This window comes from Triturus cristatus, chromosome 5_1 (genome assembly GCF_964204655.1).
Source record: "Triturus cristatus chromosome 5_1, aTriCri1.1, whole genome shotgun sequence".
Lineage (NCBI taxonomy): Eukaryota > Metazoa > Chordata > Amphibia > Caudata > Salamandridae > Triturus > Triturus cristatus.
This window is the reverse complement of record NC_140587.1, coordinates 39,542,280-39,559,527: the sequence shown is the minus strand read 5'-3', so window position 1 is coordinate 39,559,527 and position 17,248 is coordinate 39,542,280. Positions and strand designations below refer to the sequence as shown.

At 44.9% G+C, this 17,248-nt stretch overlaps 1 protein-coding gene across 1 annotated transcript in view; it reads right to left on the bottom strand.

Annotated features, from left to right (window-relative positions):
• Nucleotides 1–17,248, bottom strand: part of LOC146830102 (uncharacterized) — a 53,477-nt gene that overhangs the window by 12,128 nt on the left and 24,101 nt on the right. Inside the window, exon 2 of the mRNA XM_085604302.1 lies at nucleotides 527–634. The gene's annotated coding sequence lies outside the window, so the exon portion shown is untranslated. The remainder of the gene's footprint in view (nucleotides 1–526; nucleotides 635–17,248) is intronic.

The window sequence follows — 17,248 nt, the reverse complement described above, 5'->3', positions numbered from 1 at the left end:
AGAAATGCCACAGTGTCAAACATGTAGCATTTGTCTGGTGAACAAGGGATTGCCAATGCCTTGTCCTTGGAAGCATAGTTGAAAGAAATCATTAGACCCCACATCATGTAGCAACTGTGGTATGAGCATTTGCATGGCTTGATGAATAGCTAAAACCCCTTGATCAGAGGAATTTATGCGCTCTAGGTTAACAAACCTGAATTCATCATAATGCTCTGTAGCGTTACATTTCTGTGCAGTGCACCTGTACCTTCTGATGTGCTCTAAAAACACAGGTTCTGAAAACTTATATTGGGGGCTTGCGTTAGATGGCGAGCTCTCCAGCTAATCATTTTGGGGTGGATGACTGGTTCTAAGCAGGCGTATTTAGCCCTAGGCATAAATGGAGTTCCTGTAGGAGTGTTCAATGTACTGGTTGTAGGCTTTAATTGTAGACTGGTGTTTGGGTTAAAGTCAAAATTGAGTCTATAACAGTTATTTGCAAAGCCAGCGCCTGGTTTGTCCTGACACACAGTGCAGTTCTCACCTGTTTTTGAAGTCTGGGTATTTTGACAGGTCTGGGAGATGTCCTTTAGTGCCGTCGACGTCAGCTTAGCCTTACGTGGGACTTCTCCAGAGATCTTTTGTGATGGCTCTACGAAGTAAACATAAAAAATATATATTTAAAAGTGTTCTTTTTTTTTTTTTTTTTTTAAAGAGCCCGTACAACTGTTTACAGTCCCAATCCCGCCCCGCCTGCCTAACTTCTACATCACATTTTATACCTCTTACTACATGCTGGAGGAACAAGCTGTTTGAGAGAAAAAGGCATTAGGGTTCTTTTGACTCTGCATTTTGTACAAAACACACCTAATATGTTCCTTAGCGGTGCCCCTTGCTTTGTAGCAGGACGTCTTAGGCACCATAGACTTTCTTTTTTGGACACCTCTTTGGCTCGCAGTTCTTCCTTTCGTGGCGGTATGCTGTCCTGTTATGCCTATTGGGTGCAGGCCTTCAAACATTTGGATGCCGAAGCCCCCCCTGTCAAAAGTTTCAGGCATATGGACCCCCTCCTGACAAAAATTACTAGAACGTGGTACTCCTGATCACCAACAACTACAAACGCCCCCAGTTCCCATAGCAAATCATTTTGACGGTGGGGAAATATTATTAAACAGCGTTTAGCAAATCAAAGGTTTGTGGGTGACTAGTTCGGAGTCACAGGTTTACTACACAGTTCAAACAAGTCTCCAAAAAGAATTGCCCAAAAATGCACTACAGTACTTTATTTTTCCTAAACAAAACATAATTTGACAAAACCTAATAACACATTTCTGAACTAATATGATGGGTGTGGCTGTTTTTCCTCCAGAAAGATGGTCAATTTGTGGATGTATTTTTGCTACTGCCATCCTCAGGTTGTGCTCCACCTCATTTCTTGAACGGTACTTAGTCCTTAATACTGGCAATGCTGGAAACCCAACCTCACCTAAATAAGATGAGCTAAAAAGCAGAAGAGCCTTGACTGCAATTTTTGACAAACATGAATGTTCTTCAGACATTTTCAGCCACAATTCACCCAATGAGGTTTTGCTGAATTGCATCTGGAGAACGTGATCACTCTGGACCTCAATTAGGTCTCCCTGAAGGTGCACTGGGAGAGGAGTACCTGCATCCACTAGAAAAGGGTAAAATACCAAGTCATTGTCATGATCAATGTCCTCAGTAAAGTACTTTTCTTTCAGCAGCACTTTCAAGTTCATATCCTGTGTCCTGAACAGCTTCTGATAAACATGGGAATGCCTCCTGCAGGCCACCTTGGATTAGTCTTCTTCGCAACTCCCGCTTCTTCTTGAAAGCGGATTTCTTTTGTACATTGTGAAAGATGTACTTTCAGCTCGTTCCAAAGACAAATTCAAGGAATTTAATGTATCACAGATGTCTGCAAGGTATGTTAAAAGCACAAGCCAATGGGGATTACACAACTGTTCTGCTTTGTATGGGTCCAAATCTAGAAGGAATTGCCGTACTTCTTTTCTCAATTCAAAAATATGATTCAGAATCTTCCCTCTGGATAACCATCGCGCTTCTGTATGAAAAAGGAGACCAAAATGTTCATATCCCATTTCTGCACACAAAATTGCAAACAGACGAGCTTTAGTGGGGTGAGACTTAATGAAAATACACAATTCAACACATCCCCAAGTTCTCATCATGTTTCAGACTGCAAGGTCTTTCCGGTGTATCATACAGTGGGTCCATAGAATAGGAGGAGCCGCTTTCTACACTTTGCCTTTAGGCCTGCCCTAGCCCCATACGTACAGATACCAACACCGCCGTCCCATTATAAGCCAATGGAGCACAGGAAGTCATTGAGAATATCAAACAGGGTTGATGCTGTTGCCTGTCCCTCGATTGGTTTACCGAAGAAAAAAATCTTCTAATATTGCAGTTTTGTGGCAGTATCTGACATACCAATTAAATGAGTTTCCGTAGATAAAAGTCCGTCGTTTCATCCAATTGCAAAACAAAAACTCTATTTCAAGAGTGCAAGTTGCTGTGTATGAGAGGGGTACCATTTTTAAAACTTATCTCCCGCATTTTCACCAAGCATTGTCCTGGCCACGTCAAGCATTGCTGGAAGAATTACATTTTCCCCATCTGTAATTTTTTTGTGTTTTTGGCAATGTGGTACTCAACTTGGTAAGATACTTTCTAGGCATTTGTTGGGGTCGTGACCACATTTTTCACAGTGTCTTTTTGGTGGAGATGGCCTTTAAGCTTTCTGGCAAAAAAAATCTGTATTCTTTCCTGCAAGTGACCCATGTTTAGTTTACAAGTGGTGCTTTAATTTGATTGGTTTCAGACGTTCGTTACCCAAGGTCATGCCACAAACCACACACTGTGGCCTCATTTCACCATTTATGGTGATGCAGGTGAATCCAGTGTCCAGGTACGAGGTATCATACTTCATAATTTTTGCAGCTCTTTTCTCACCCTCTGTTTCAGCCTTTCATTTGAGTGATCTACCATCTTTTGGCAGCTGGAAACGATCCATGACAAATGTGTGTTTCACCTATGAAAAAAAATTCCAAAGTTCAAAAATAATGATTTCTACAAACTTGCTGTTGCATGTAGAATGGTTGTCTTTCAATCAAATTAAAAAACTCTTTGCAACTTGAAGATGTGTTAATAATCTTACCTTTTCTAAAATGCGAATAACATTAGTTTAAAACAGAAATTGCAGCTGGTCCTGGCTTCCATTACCTGAGCTGGCGTTGTGGGCCATTACCAATGTTCCCCTTCCCTTGAAAGTACACACATTCATAGCAATAGGTAACGTGTGGATGACATGCTTAGAATGCACCTCCTACTTGCTAAGAAGATTAAAAATCTGCTGTTTGTGCCCAAATTGAATATTTTAGTGCTCTCTATGGAGGCTAGTCCAACTCCTGATCTCCTGACACCTTCTTCATGAAAGGTAGAAGGACTACAAGGTCGTTGTCCGTGTCATAATTGATCTCTGAAGGAAGACCACTGCTATCCAGCAAAAGCCAGCCTTGCGGTGCTTGCTTGGAAACCCTACCAGACAAGAGTAGGCAGTTGTGGCAGACTCTTGGTTACTCAACGATGCATTGTATTCCTGTATTAACTTTGTCTTTGCTCTCATATTCTATCTCCTTCCTTGCATTTAACCTCTTTTGCATCTGTCTCTTGAAGGAATGTAAGTTCATACATGCGGACACTGGTGGCATTCTGCCATTTTGTTAGACCTTCTGGCTCATCCTATTTGCCCCAAAATCACTCATAATGCATTGGACAATTGTAAGATAATGGGTGCTCTATTTACTTTGCCAGCAGCGTACCAAGCTCTGCTGAACTGGGGCGCATCAAGAGGCCACTCACATGCATAACAAGGTGTGGCCACTGGGCTCAAGCAAATACTGCTCAGAAGTCTGTGTTGCCTGTTTCAAACATGTACGTAGAGAATGTGTACAGTATCAATTATGCTGCCAATGTTAAAAAAAAATAGCATACGTAACAAGATGATTGTCTCAGCGGGGTAGAGGGTACCATCCGAGATTCCCAATACTTAGAGCAGCCCCCAAGGCTGACAATTCTATTTTTGTATTCAGATTCCCATTTATTCACATTCAGTGAAGAGCTCAGTTTACAGACAAAAGACAGACCTGAAGAGTTTTGACTACCTGGCTAGATCTACCTGAAGATAGCTTACCTCTCCTCAGGGTTTATGACTTGTGTGCGGCACAGTTCACATTCAGTGGTCATGGAGACTTCACTGCTGTATTCTGATGAAGATTATCGACCAATCACAAAAACTCCACTCAAAGAGTATGTACTCTCCCCCTGGAAATTCCCAATTCCTTGACAGGTTGGTGCCTGACCATCCTCTCCTTCGTGACAGTCTGCGATGAAAGCCTGCAAAAATCCTCTCCACCTTTGTCACCTATAGGTATGATTTCTGAACCTAGCACCCAGCTTTACACTCTCTGGCTTCTGCTAGTGCCACCAAGTGTCACCTCCCTTCTCACTCCTCACTGGAGCTCACTGAGCTGTAAGGGAAATAGCGCAGAGCGGACAATGAAATTTACTGCATGTGAGTGCAGCGTATACGAGATCTAAAAAAAGAGGCCCTTGTTTGTAAAGCAGGGCTGTTTTTAACTTCCTGCAGACAATATTTGTGGTAATATCACAGAAATCAAGAATAAAAACAGTCAACCAGACCATAAAACAGGCCAGCAAGCAGCCCAAAAAAAGCCCACACACCAACCTGACTGGCCACAGCTTTGGGCACGACCACACTGCCCTTAAGGTAGGGCTACTGGAATTATGAGGCAGGGCAGTACCAAATTATGCAGCAGGGTCAACTAAATTGTGTGGTAAGAAAAAGTTAATAATCCTATGTGATGCGCATATTTTGGGATAGTATTGCTTCATTATTTTGACTTTTTTTTCTTTTTCTCCCACACACGGTAACACTGGGCAAAGGTTTCACCTCATCAGTACCAGTTTATAATAAAAATACAGCAATGAACAACAGAACAATGTCTAGTCAACCTTTGTGTAGGGCCTTCCAATCTGCAGGAATACGTGTAGCCACATTAGAAGTTCGCCTGGCCAGGAGAAGTAGGGGTTTCTTAAAACCCTGGAGTTCTTGTGCAGAGTTAAGCAGTTCACCCATGCCCCTTTCCTCCCACCCCTCCCTTCCATCCCTCTCACCTCGGTCAGTTAAAGTATGTCTGACCCTGTCTCTCAATACCTAATAATCACAAACAGGCCGGGCATTGTCTGTCCAGGCTCTTCCCCTTCATCCCTTCATTGTCATGCCCCCTCCAAGCACACTGCCTTTCTGTCAGCTGCATGATGGCAGCACTATTTAAAAAGGTGGCAAAGCACTTGCACCTGACTGCACTTGTCGAAACCTGAGAATTCCTCGTGGCTCCGGTCCTGGCTGCGTAGGATACACCCCAAGCGACACTGAAAGTGACACGTCGAAACCAGATACGTTTTGCTGCCATGAAGATTGCACAGTGTTTTGAGGTCACCCACTGGGCCCCCGCAGGAGCCTCGGATGTGGTGATTACTGCCGCAGTGATAGACCCAGCCCCGGCGCTGCCGGCAGGATCAGTAGGTGAGCGTGGCTCCGGACCTCCTCTGTTCTGAGCAGTGGGTGCATTACAGGAAATCCCCCCTCTGACTTAGCAAGCTGACCCGGGAACTTTCTTGAAGGCCAAATTTTTCATCGAGGAGCCTTCTCAGGGCAGTATCTGATCTCAAGATAGCGGCTGGGGCCAGTCTTGATTACCACCGCGGGGATTCCTGAGGCTTCGGGGCACTCCCAAACTTAGCAGTAGGGGCTTTCCAGCTGATCCTCCCTTGCGATGGTGCTCTATTCTGGGAGCATTGAGACCGGGGTGTCCACTGTATGGACGGGCCTGGACAACGCCTGACCTTAAGATGGTGCCCGCGCCTTTGGCTCCGTACTGCCCGCAGTCTTCTCCGGTTCTCTGGTGGCTACCACTCCCGGACGTCGAGCCTCCTGCTGACTGCGCCTTGATAACATCAAAACATTAACCCCCACTCACACCTGGGTTTAGATCTGACTGCTGTTCTCATCTCTCCTACTCCTTCGTATGAACTCGCCTTTTTCAGATTAACCCCGATTACTATCCTGACAGCGGAGTCCGAGCAATTTGGCTGATACCTGGTGGAGCTGCCTAGACAGCTATAGAGGAGATCAGCCCTGGTTCACCCCCTCGGCCGTCACCTACCCAGCCAGACATTGGGCACAATTTCTCCCCATCTCTCTGCTTTGCCTCCTCCCCACCCTCCCTCCGACGAATTACTGTATCACTGCTTTTATTTTTGTCTTATGTTTAACCCTGATCGGTAGGAAAGTAAAAGGCACCCCCCCAAACCCCTTGCGAGCTCAGGTCCAAGTGCACACACCATGTGATGCCTCTGGGTGGATTCTACAACATGCAGTTCCTGAGATATCGCAGTTTAAATCCGTTATTGGGATTGGAATCATAAACCAGTGCTTGCTTCTCCAAATTCAATTGCCACCGAGTCATCTCAGGATACAAGTGCCCCATTAAATAAAAGTTTGAACTGCTACAAGCCATTTACGATACACAAACTTATAATTTGTTAGCCTTGCTTCAAGTCCATTCCCAAAACCAACGCTTCCATTGTCTTGAAACGGGGTGGAGCTGTGTCCACCCTAGACTGCAGCTACCAATAAATACAGCCAATAACCACCTCATCTCAGGTGACCTTATTATCTGGATACATAAACTTAGCGTTACTAGTGTGCAGCACCAAGTCAGAGAACCTCTTGAAACAGCAACTGAGAAAGTAGGGTAAGGCAGCCCTTTCACAGCAGTCCTGGTACATTTTGTATCCTAATGAGCGGTTTGGAGACACAATCCTTGGTAAAGAATAGGCTCTCCCCAGTAAAAGACAATCACCAACTCAATTACCACCACTAATCAAAGAAACTGATGGCGAGAGGGCAGGCCAAACAGTAATGTGCACTTAGAAGTGGGGAAACTACTCCTTTTCTGCTCATCTGTCATCGGAGCAGCCCCACCCCAAATGCAAAGCTGCAGCAGAAGGAAACATAAAAGCATAATAAAGAAGGAAACATAAAATGATAATGCGTATTATCATTTTATGATTCCTTTACCTCACTGCTGCAAAGAAGTGAGGTGACGCTCCTCCGCCTTAGATTGGGAGCCGCCACTGGCCTCCATACTCCTTTCTTACTTGCTGTGTACCCTCTCATTCTCCCGTTCTTTATCTGCGTCTCCATACTCCATTCTTACTTGCTATACACCTCATTGTCAGTCTCCCATTCTTTATGTATGCCTTCATACTCCTTTCTTACTTGCTGTTTACACCTCACTCACTTTCTTTCCATATGCAGTCATACTCCTTTCTTACTTGGTGTACCTCCCATTCTCCCTTTCTTCATGTATGCCTCCATACTCCTTTTTTATTTGTTGTGTACCCCTCTCATTCTTCCTTTATGCACACCTCTATACTCTTTTCTTATTTGCTTTAATTTTCATTCTCCCTTTTCTTTCTTTATGTAAGCCTCCATACTCCTTTTCTATTTAGTATGTACACCTCTCATCCTTCTTCTCACTATCTATGCCTTCATACTTTCCTACTTGCGGTGTACAATTCAGTCTCCATTTGTTTGTAGATGTGGTCATATTCCTTTCTTACTGGCTGTACCTCCCATTCTCCCTCTCCCTTTCTTTATGTATGCCTCCATACTTTCCTACTGTGGTGTACCCCACTCATTCTACCTCTCCCTTTCTTTATGTATGCCTAAAATACTCTTTTCTTACTTGGTTTACCCACCTCTCAAGCTCCCTCTCTTTATGTATCCCTCCATAATCCTTTCTTACTTGTTATGTACCCCTCTCAACCTCCCCCTTTTTGTGTGCTTCCATACTCCTTTCCCACTTGCTGTGTACTCTCATTCTCCCTTTCTTGATGTATGCCGCCATACTCCTCTCTTACTTGCTGTGTATACCTCTCATTCTCCCTTTCTTCATGTACACCTCCATATTCCTTTCTTACTTGCTGTGTACACCTCCCATTCTCCCTTTCTTCATTTACACCGCCATACTCCTTTCATACTTGCTATACCTCTCATTTTCTCTCCCCCTTTCTTTATGTATGCCTCCATACTCCTTTTTTACTTGCTGTGTGCAGCTCTAATTTTCCTTCTCCCTTTCTTCATGTACGCCTCCATACACCTTTCTTACTTGCTGTGTATACCTCTCATTCTCCCTTTCTTTATGTATACCTCCATACTTTTTTCTTACTTGCTATGTGTGAGAGGCAGGCTTAGTATATAGTGTTCACTTATTTAAGTGGAGCACAATGCATTGATCCAGACAACCCTTATGGTACATTTAGTGGTCTTGGACAACCTCAGTAAGCTCTCTAAGTGGTAGCTGTGGAGAGCAGCCTTCAGGCTTAGTCCAGAAGGAGTGTAAAGCAGTTTGTTTTACAAGTACTTCATCTTATGGTATAGGTTAAGAGAAAAAGAATCACATGGTGTAGTTCTAAAAAAAAAAATAGGTATTTCATAACAAACACTCACTAACACATTGTAGTAGCTCCTACCCTGAGATATAAACACAATAATTAGGAAATAGTAGCACAATTACACCATACCATATACTAAAATAGTGGAATGCGAATCACGACTCAAGACAAAAGTGTACCCAGAAGACGTAGAAGAGGCGGGGACCCAAGGAACCACCCAAAGAGAGCATCTAAGAACCCCACAGAGGCCGTGTGCAGAGTGGGAACACGACCACGTACTCAATAGAAGTCTATGGGTAAGTCGTGGTTGCAGTTTTAAATAAAAGGACCCTTCCTAGCAGACCTTGAAGAAACCACGTGGAAGATGGAAGGTTGGAGAGTCACCCCACCCGTGGATACCCCAGGAACCAGGATACCTACACCAGGGAAGCAGGGTGCATAGGTGTCAAGTGAAGTCGGAAACCGCCGTAGACCACAATGAAGGACTTCAGGAAAGTTGCTGCTGGAGAAGAAGACGAAGGAGTCTGGTGGAACCCAAAAAGGTGGATTCAAGGTGGGAAGAACCTGCAAGAAGAGGGGACATTCTCTATGCCACTCGGGAGAGACCAGAAAGCACGGAAGATGAATGCCCTCCAGTGACGGAGATGAAGGAGAGTGTGATTGTGCCCTTCAAGTTGCAGCTGCACGGACCAGGTGACACTGAGGAAGACCAGGAACCACTTACGAGCTGTCCCTCGTCGGGTGTCGAGAACCAAGGCGTCAGTGTCCGACAGGGGCACCAACAAGCCTTGGCAGCACCAAATAATGTAGACGATGAAAAAGTAGCAGTGTCTGACCAGCAAGGTCCAAGTGACTCACCAAGAGCAGGTAAGTCGGCGCAGGCCCAGAGCAAGCAGGGGAGCCCATTGGAGTCAAAGAAGACCCTTAAGTGGACCCATGGGCCAGAGGCACAGGAGTCGCAAGAGGACCACGAGCAGCTCTGTTCTTAGTTGCTGTGTACACCTCATTCTCCCTCTCCATTTTTTTGTGTGTGCTTCCATACTACTTTCTAACTGGCTGTACCCCTCATTCTCATCTCCCTTTCTTTTTGTATGCCTCCAACCGACTTTCTTACTTTCTGTAGTTCTTATTCTCCCTCTCCCTTCTTTATGTATACCTTCCTACTCCTTTCGTACTTGGTGTACACCTCTCATTCTCTTTTTCCCCTTTATGTATGTCTCTATACTCCTTTACTTGCTGTACCTTAGTCTCCTTTTCTCTCTCTATACGTATACCTCCATACTCCTTTCTTACTTGCTCTGTACACCTCATACTCCCTCTTTCTTTGTATATGCCTTCATATACCTTTCATACTTCCTGTACCTCCCGTTCTCCCTCGTTTATGTATGCCTACATACTCCTTTCTTACTTGCTGTTTACTCCCATTCTCCCTCTTCCTTTCTTTGTAAATGCCAACATACTCCTTTCTTACTTTCTGATTCTCCCATTCTCCCTCTTTATGTACTCCTCCATACTCATTTCTTACTTGCTATGTACACCTCTAATTCGCCCTCTCCCTTTCATTATGTATGCCTCCATACTCCTTTCTTAGATGTTGTATCTCTCATTCTCCCCCTCCCTTTCTTTATGTATTCATCCACACTCATTTCTAAGATGCTGTACCTCTCCTTCTGCCTTTCTGTATGTGCGCCTCCATACTCCTTTTTTACTTGCTGTACCTCTCATTCTCCTTCTCCCTTTCTGCATGTATCCATTCCTACTTGCTGTGTACACCTTTCAATCTCCTGCTCCCTTTCCTTGTGTACGCCTCCAAACTCCTTTCTTTCTTTCTGTAATTCTCGTTCTCCCTTTATGTATGCCTCTAAACTCTTTTCTTACATGCTGTACCTCTAATTCTCCATCTCCATTTATATATGTAGTCATACTCCTTTCTTACTTGCTGTATGTACCTCTCACTCTTCAGCTCCTTTTCTTCATATACGCCGCCACTCATTCCTTACTTGCTGTACCTCTCAATCGCCCTCCCTTTCTTTGTGTACACCTCCATACTCCTTTCTTATGGTGTACACCTCTCATTTTCTCTTTATGTACGCCCCATACTCCTTTCTTACTTGCTGTCTACACCCCTCATTTTCAATCTCCCTTTAAGTTTTGCCTCCATACTCTTTTCTTACTTGCTGTGTACACCTCTCATCCTACCCCCACACTTTCGTCCTGTATGCCTCCATACTCCTTTCTTACTTGCTGTGTACACCTCCTTCTGCCTTTCTTTGTATATGTGGCCATAAACCTTTCCTACTTGCTGTATCTCCCATTCTCCCTCTCACTTCCTTTACGTGTGCCTCCATACTCTTTTCTTACTTGCGACGGACCCCTCTCATTCTCCCCTTCTTCATGTATGCCTTCATACTCCTTTCTTACTTGCTGTGTACACCTCATTTTCCCTCTCCCTTTCTTTGTAAATGCGGTTATACTCCTTTCTTACTTTCTGAATCTTCCATTCTCCCTCTTATGTACGCCTCCATACTCCTTTCTTACTTGCTTGGTATACATTTCAAACTCCCCTCCCATTCCCTGTGTGTGCGCCTCCATACTTCTTTCATACTTGCTGTACCGCTCATTCTCCCTCTCTTTATGCATGCCTTCTTACTTGCTATGCCTCTATCTCTCCTTCTCCTATGTATGCCTCCATGCTCCTTTCTCACTTGCTGTACCGCTCATTCTCCCTCTTTACGCATGCCTTCATACTCTTTTCTTACTTGCTATGCCTCTATCTCTCCTTCTCCCTTTTCTCATGTATGCCTCCATGCTCCTTTCTCACTTGCTGGACTGACATGTATTACCAGCGGGGACTACTCAGCCAGTAAGGACATAAATGAGGAGCAAACAGCAGGAAGCCCGCAAAATACCATAACTAATAATGGCGGGGTCTCTTCATTCAGCGAGGACATAATTCTGGATCCAACGGGAGAAACCATTCCATCTACCACCATAAACATCGAGACAAAAACCTCCAAAAACATTCATATTCAACCAGTCTGCACTAACGATTCAGACAACCAAGGTAGCCAAGATTTAGGGATTCAAAATAATGAGCAATCAAAACAAACCAATTTGTTAACAAAACGTGAACGCAAACGTTTGAGAAAAGCCAGACAAAACAAACAACAAGATAAAAAAAAAAAAAAAAAAAAAAGACCACCACTGTTCAAAATGCATCCGCAACAAGAGACTGCAGTGGATAATTTTTCAAAACAAAATCAAATAACAGAATTAATAGAGAATGGGAAAAAGGTCAAAGAATCAATTATTAATGCACAGGAAGATGAAGGGGAAATTTGTCAGCTTCCTTCCCCACTAACCTTTCTACAGTCAGCAACTCAAAACGAATTCCAAACCACCGATAAAGTTTTCCATCTGGTGCAAGAAAAAGAAAAAATGATATCGGTGGATGGTCTTCCTCCGCAAAAGTCTCAAATAGATCAAAAAACCATCACACATTACTTCACAAAGTTGGCAACGTCACAAAAAGTAAACTCGTTGGCCAAAGGGTCGCAACAAAGTCTCCCTATAGAAGGACTAGAGTGTTCCAGTCTTTCTCAACCAGTATCCGAGAAAGAGTTCGCACCGCAGACAAATATTCCATATCAAGGTCATCGAGCGAATAATACAAAAACCACCCAAATCAGGCAGGTGGGGTCAAAAGAAGAGGCAGAGGCTCCATTTTTAGCCGAGGTACTTGCTCATGAACTTATCCCGCACTATAGTTCCAGGGGGAGTCACGACATCCTTAATAGGAGTGCTATTTTAAAACTCACAAACTCAATCTGAACATTGAAACACCTGAAGACCATACATATCGAAAGTATTGAATTTAAAATAATTCCAAACGGAAATGGAAGAGAGATGACAGTGGTAACATGGAAGGATCCCTCGAAGGCTAAAGATTTTTGGCAACACAGGGAACAGTTCGCAAAGTGGGGAATCGAGATAAGACCGGTTGAAATCGAAAGATATCCGGGCCCGTTATCCGCGCTGGCTAATGAGAACTCAAAGTCCGACAGTGGAATACTCCGGGGAGCAGTTGGTGGCTCGGATAGTAGTAAGGGAGGATGGTCCAATTTACGGATCATCCATCAAGGCTGGTCAAGAGTTACCAGCCAGACACGGAAAGTTTTACCTCCAACAGTAAGCCCAGCGGATAACAAGAGGGATGAAGCATAAAAACCGAACCTGAAGGTATGCTCTTGGAATATAAATGGTCTTGGAGGAAAAACAAATGATCTTGAACTAATAGCTTACCTTAAACATTTTGACATTATACTATTCCAAGAGACTTGGACTATCTCCCCGGAGCACATAAATGGATTCAAAGAAATTCAACAATACGCCATCAAAAAAGGTCGAAAGGGCAGCGGGAGATCTATCGATTCTTTTGAACACCAATATCCCATGGTCATTTCAGTCAATTGAGTCAGGTCAAACATGGATCCAATGTATTAAAATCTCTCTCCCTCTTGATCCTAGTTCAGGACATCAGGACTTGCAAGAGTGTCAGTCACTGATTATATGTAACATCTATATACATCCGGCATCAAAGAGCAAATTAGAGAACATTTTGACTCTTAAAGCACTTCTTAAATCCCTGCAAGCCACTTATCCACAGGCTGGTTTGGTGGTTTCTGGTGACCTGAATATGTTTCTACTACAAATAGATCCCGCCAATGAAAGCCAACGAAACAATCTGCATGGGAAATTAATCCCTCCAACAATATCAGACCATCGTAAAAAAGACAAATATGGTAAGATGTCCGCACAGATGTTAGCCGAAATTGGATTGATTACTTTGAATGGTAGATTTCCGCAGAACCAGCTGGCATCCTCAACCAGAATTGACAAAAAGGCTCAATCCATTCTGGATTATACCTTGTTGGATTTTTAAGTACTACAAATAGTACTCGGCTAAAGAATAATCCATAAACTGGAGAGTGATCACAGTGCGCAAGTAATAGAGATCGGATTACAACATTCAAGGGCCCCAGCAATTAAAGATCTGACCGTAACCCCGACCCTTTACAATCTTAATCGGTTAGTTTGGAACGGAAAGAATATAGGTGAAATCATGGATCACGTGAAAATCACGTCGGCAGAAGACGACGAAAAAACTCCATTAGCATACCTGGATACCTGGAAAAAAATGATTGCAACTGACGGATAAATTTGGCTAACAAAATCAGACCAACAAAAGAAAATCCTCTAAAATACACAAAGTGCACCTGGGAGCAAAAAAAGGATTTTCAATCAGGAAATTAGAAAACTTAAAGGGAAAGACACAAAGAGGGGTGATGACGTTAAGAGGCAGATACATACTCTGAGGCAAACATACAAAAAAGAAGTATGGACCGCAAAGAAACAACACCAAACAGAAATCTGGCTACAATTATTAGAAGCCAGCAAATCCAATAACAGGAAATTTTGGGCAGAAATTAACAAGGTAGACAATGGAGCAGGCCTCGATTTTAACGTAAATATACTACAGGAAGACTGGATCCACCATCTGGAGCAAACCCAAATGACCTATGCGTATGAAAGGAATCAATTTCCCTTCAACCACCTGCTGAATGAAAAGCATGAAGAAGATCAAATCTTTGTTGTAAACTGGATTACACAATGCCAAGTCCAAATGGTCTTGAAAAAACTAAGGTCAAAAGGCGCGCCGGGTCCGAACGACTTGCCGAATGGGCTTTTTAAATACGACCAATCATTTTGGGCAGAATATCTTACCCCATTGTACAACCACGCATTTTAATCAGGAAGTATTCCCTCTTCATGGAGAGGGAGCATTTTGCACCCAATTTTCAAAACTGGTGCGCGCTCAGATCCAGCGAATTACAGACTGATTGCGCTTACAGACGTAGAGGCCAAGGCATATGCATCTAATCTCCTGAAAGCATTGGAAGATTGGGTTAGTAGTAGTAACATCCTCCCAATCACCCAGACAGGGTTCAGGCCCGGAACCAACACGTCATGTAACCTGACAGCGCTGAATCTTCTTGTTGACAAAGCAAAAGTAAAATCTACGAAACTGTACACCTGTTTTGTCGATCTAAAAGCGGCTTTCGACACAGTACCAAGGGAGATGCTATGGGAAAAGACGGCCAGCTGGGGCACACCTCCGAAGTTGCTACGGGCCATTATAAATTTGTACACATCCACCTGGGTTAAGATAAAACTTGGCAATGGGGACAGAACAAAACCAAAAATCCCCACCTACATTGGCCTCAAGCAGGGATGTGTATTGGCCCCTACCCTTTTCAATATCTTTACTGCGGACCTTGACAAGAGCATCTCAGAGATCCAAACAGACCCTCCAAATTTAGCCCAACACAAAATAAGGAGTATGCAGTACGTTGATGACCTAGTCCTTTGCAGCCAGACCCAGTTGGGTCTCCAACGCGCTATAACAAGGCTGCACAAATACATCTGTACGCATGGGCTGCAATTCAACTATAAAAAACGAAAGTGGTCTGCTTTGCGTCTCACCCAGGGCTGCAAACATTCAGATGGTACATTGCTGGACATAACATAGAGCAAAGTTCCACCTATAAGTATTTGGGAGTATTCGTTGACTCAAGATGGTCATTAAGAGAACAGACCTTGTATAGAAAAGCCCAGGCAAACAAACTGCGGTTTGCCTTAAACATACTAAAAACTAAATTAAAATGTCCATCCAATGAATATCTGCTGAAAGTGATTGCTGCCAAATTTTTACCTTCCCTCATGTATGGCTCTGACCTATATAGAGGCAAAGACACTAATTTCCTGAACCTCCAACAGTCAGTGTTGTTTAAACACCTTTTCCAAATTCCGCAGTTTGCATCTCAGGCGCAAGTACGCCTTGAATTCGGGTTATTAAATCAGCAACAAGCCAGACAAGCTGCCATAATAAAAACATGCTGGAAATTAAGAGCAGCTCAAGAAGACACGCTGATGGGTCAATGTTGGTCTGAAATTAACAATCAAACAAAAGGAAAAATGGCTTGGAAAACAACACTGGAAGAAGCATTGAAAAGTTTAGACATGCAAGAGACGTGGAACTCCAAATATACCTTTGCGGCCTTCAAAAAAATAGCCAATGGAGCTGCAAAACAGAAATCCTGGATGGCCGATAAATCAGCACTGGCAAAAAAAAAACATGGCTGGATGGTACTGGCCACGTACGAGAGATGCGTCCCGCAACCGTATCTAGTTAATTATCAATCAATCAAGGAATTTGTATCGCGCACTACTCACCCGTAAGGGTCTCAAGGCGCTTGGGGGAGGGGGTCTGCTACTGCTCGAACAGCCAGGTCTTGAGCTGTTTCCTGAAGGCGAGGTGGTCCTGGGTCAGTCGCAGGTGGACGGGCAGGGAATTCCATGTCTTAGCCGCCAGGTAGGAGAAGGATCTTCCTCCGGCGGTGGCTCTCTGGATGCGAGGGACGCGACGGCGAGGGCGAGGTTCGCGGATCGTAGCTGTCGGGTGGGCGTGTAGAAGGTCAGGCGGTCGTTGAGGTACCTTGGGCCCAGGTCGTGGAGGGATTTGTGTGCGTGGGTGAGGAGTCTGAACGTGATCCTCTTGTTGACAGGGAGCCAGTGCAGGTCTCTCAGGTGGTTAGAGATGTGGCTGCGTCGGGGGGCGTCCAGGATGAGACGGGCGGAGGCGTTCTGGATACGCTGAAGTCTTTTCTGAAGCTTGGCTGTTGTACCGGCGTAGAGGGTGTTTCCGTAGTCTAGTCTGCTGGTGACGAGGGCCTGGGTGACAGTCTTCCTTGTCTCGGTCGGGATCCATCTGAAGATCTTGCGGAGCATGCGGAGGTTGTGGAAGCAAGATGAGGAGACGGCGTTGACTTGTCTGGTCATCGATAGGGAGGAGTCCAGGATGATGCCCAAGTTGCGTGCGTGGTCCGTTGGCTTGGGTGCGGTGCCCAGGGCCGGGGGCCACCAGGAGTCGTCCCATGCGGAGGGCGACGGTCCCAGGATGAGGACTTCCTGTCTTGTCCGTGTTCAACTTCAGGCGGCTGATGTTCATCCATTCGGCGACATCTTTCATCCCTTCGTGTAGGTCGGCTTTGGCGGTGTTGGGGTCTCTGGTGAGGGAGAGAATCAGCTGGGTGTCATCGGCGTAGGAAATGATGTTGAGGTTGTGTTGGCGTGCGATGGCAGCGAGGGGTTTCATGTAGATGTTGAAGAGAGTGGGGCTGAGCGATGATCCTTGCGGGACGCCGCAGATGACTTCGGTGGCCTCAGAGCGGAACGGAGGGAGGCGTACTCTCTGTGTTCTGCCGGAGAGGTATGAGATGATCCATTCCAGAGCAATCCCCTGGATGCCGGTGTCGTTGAGGCGTTGGGACTAGGGTGCGGTGGCAGACAGTGTCAAATGCTGCGGAGAGGTCAAGGAGGATGAGTGCCGCTGTTTCACCTTTGTCGAGCAGGGCTCGGATGTCGTCGGTGGCTGCGATGAGGGCGGTCTCGGTGCTGTGGTTGGCTCTGAATCCGGATTGCGATGGGTCGAGGGATCCGTTCGTCTCGAGGAAGGCGGCCAGCTGCTTGTTGACGACCTTCTCGATGACTTTGGCAGGGAATGGAAGGAGCGAGATAGGGCGGAAGTTCTTGAGGTCGGTCGGGTCCGCAGTTGGTTTCT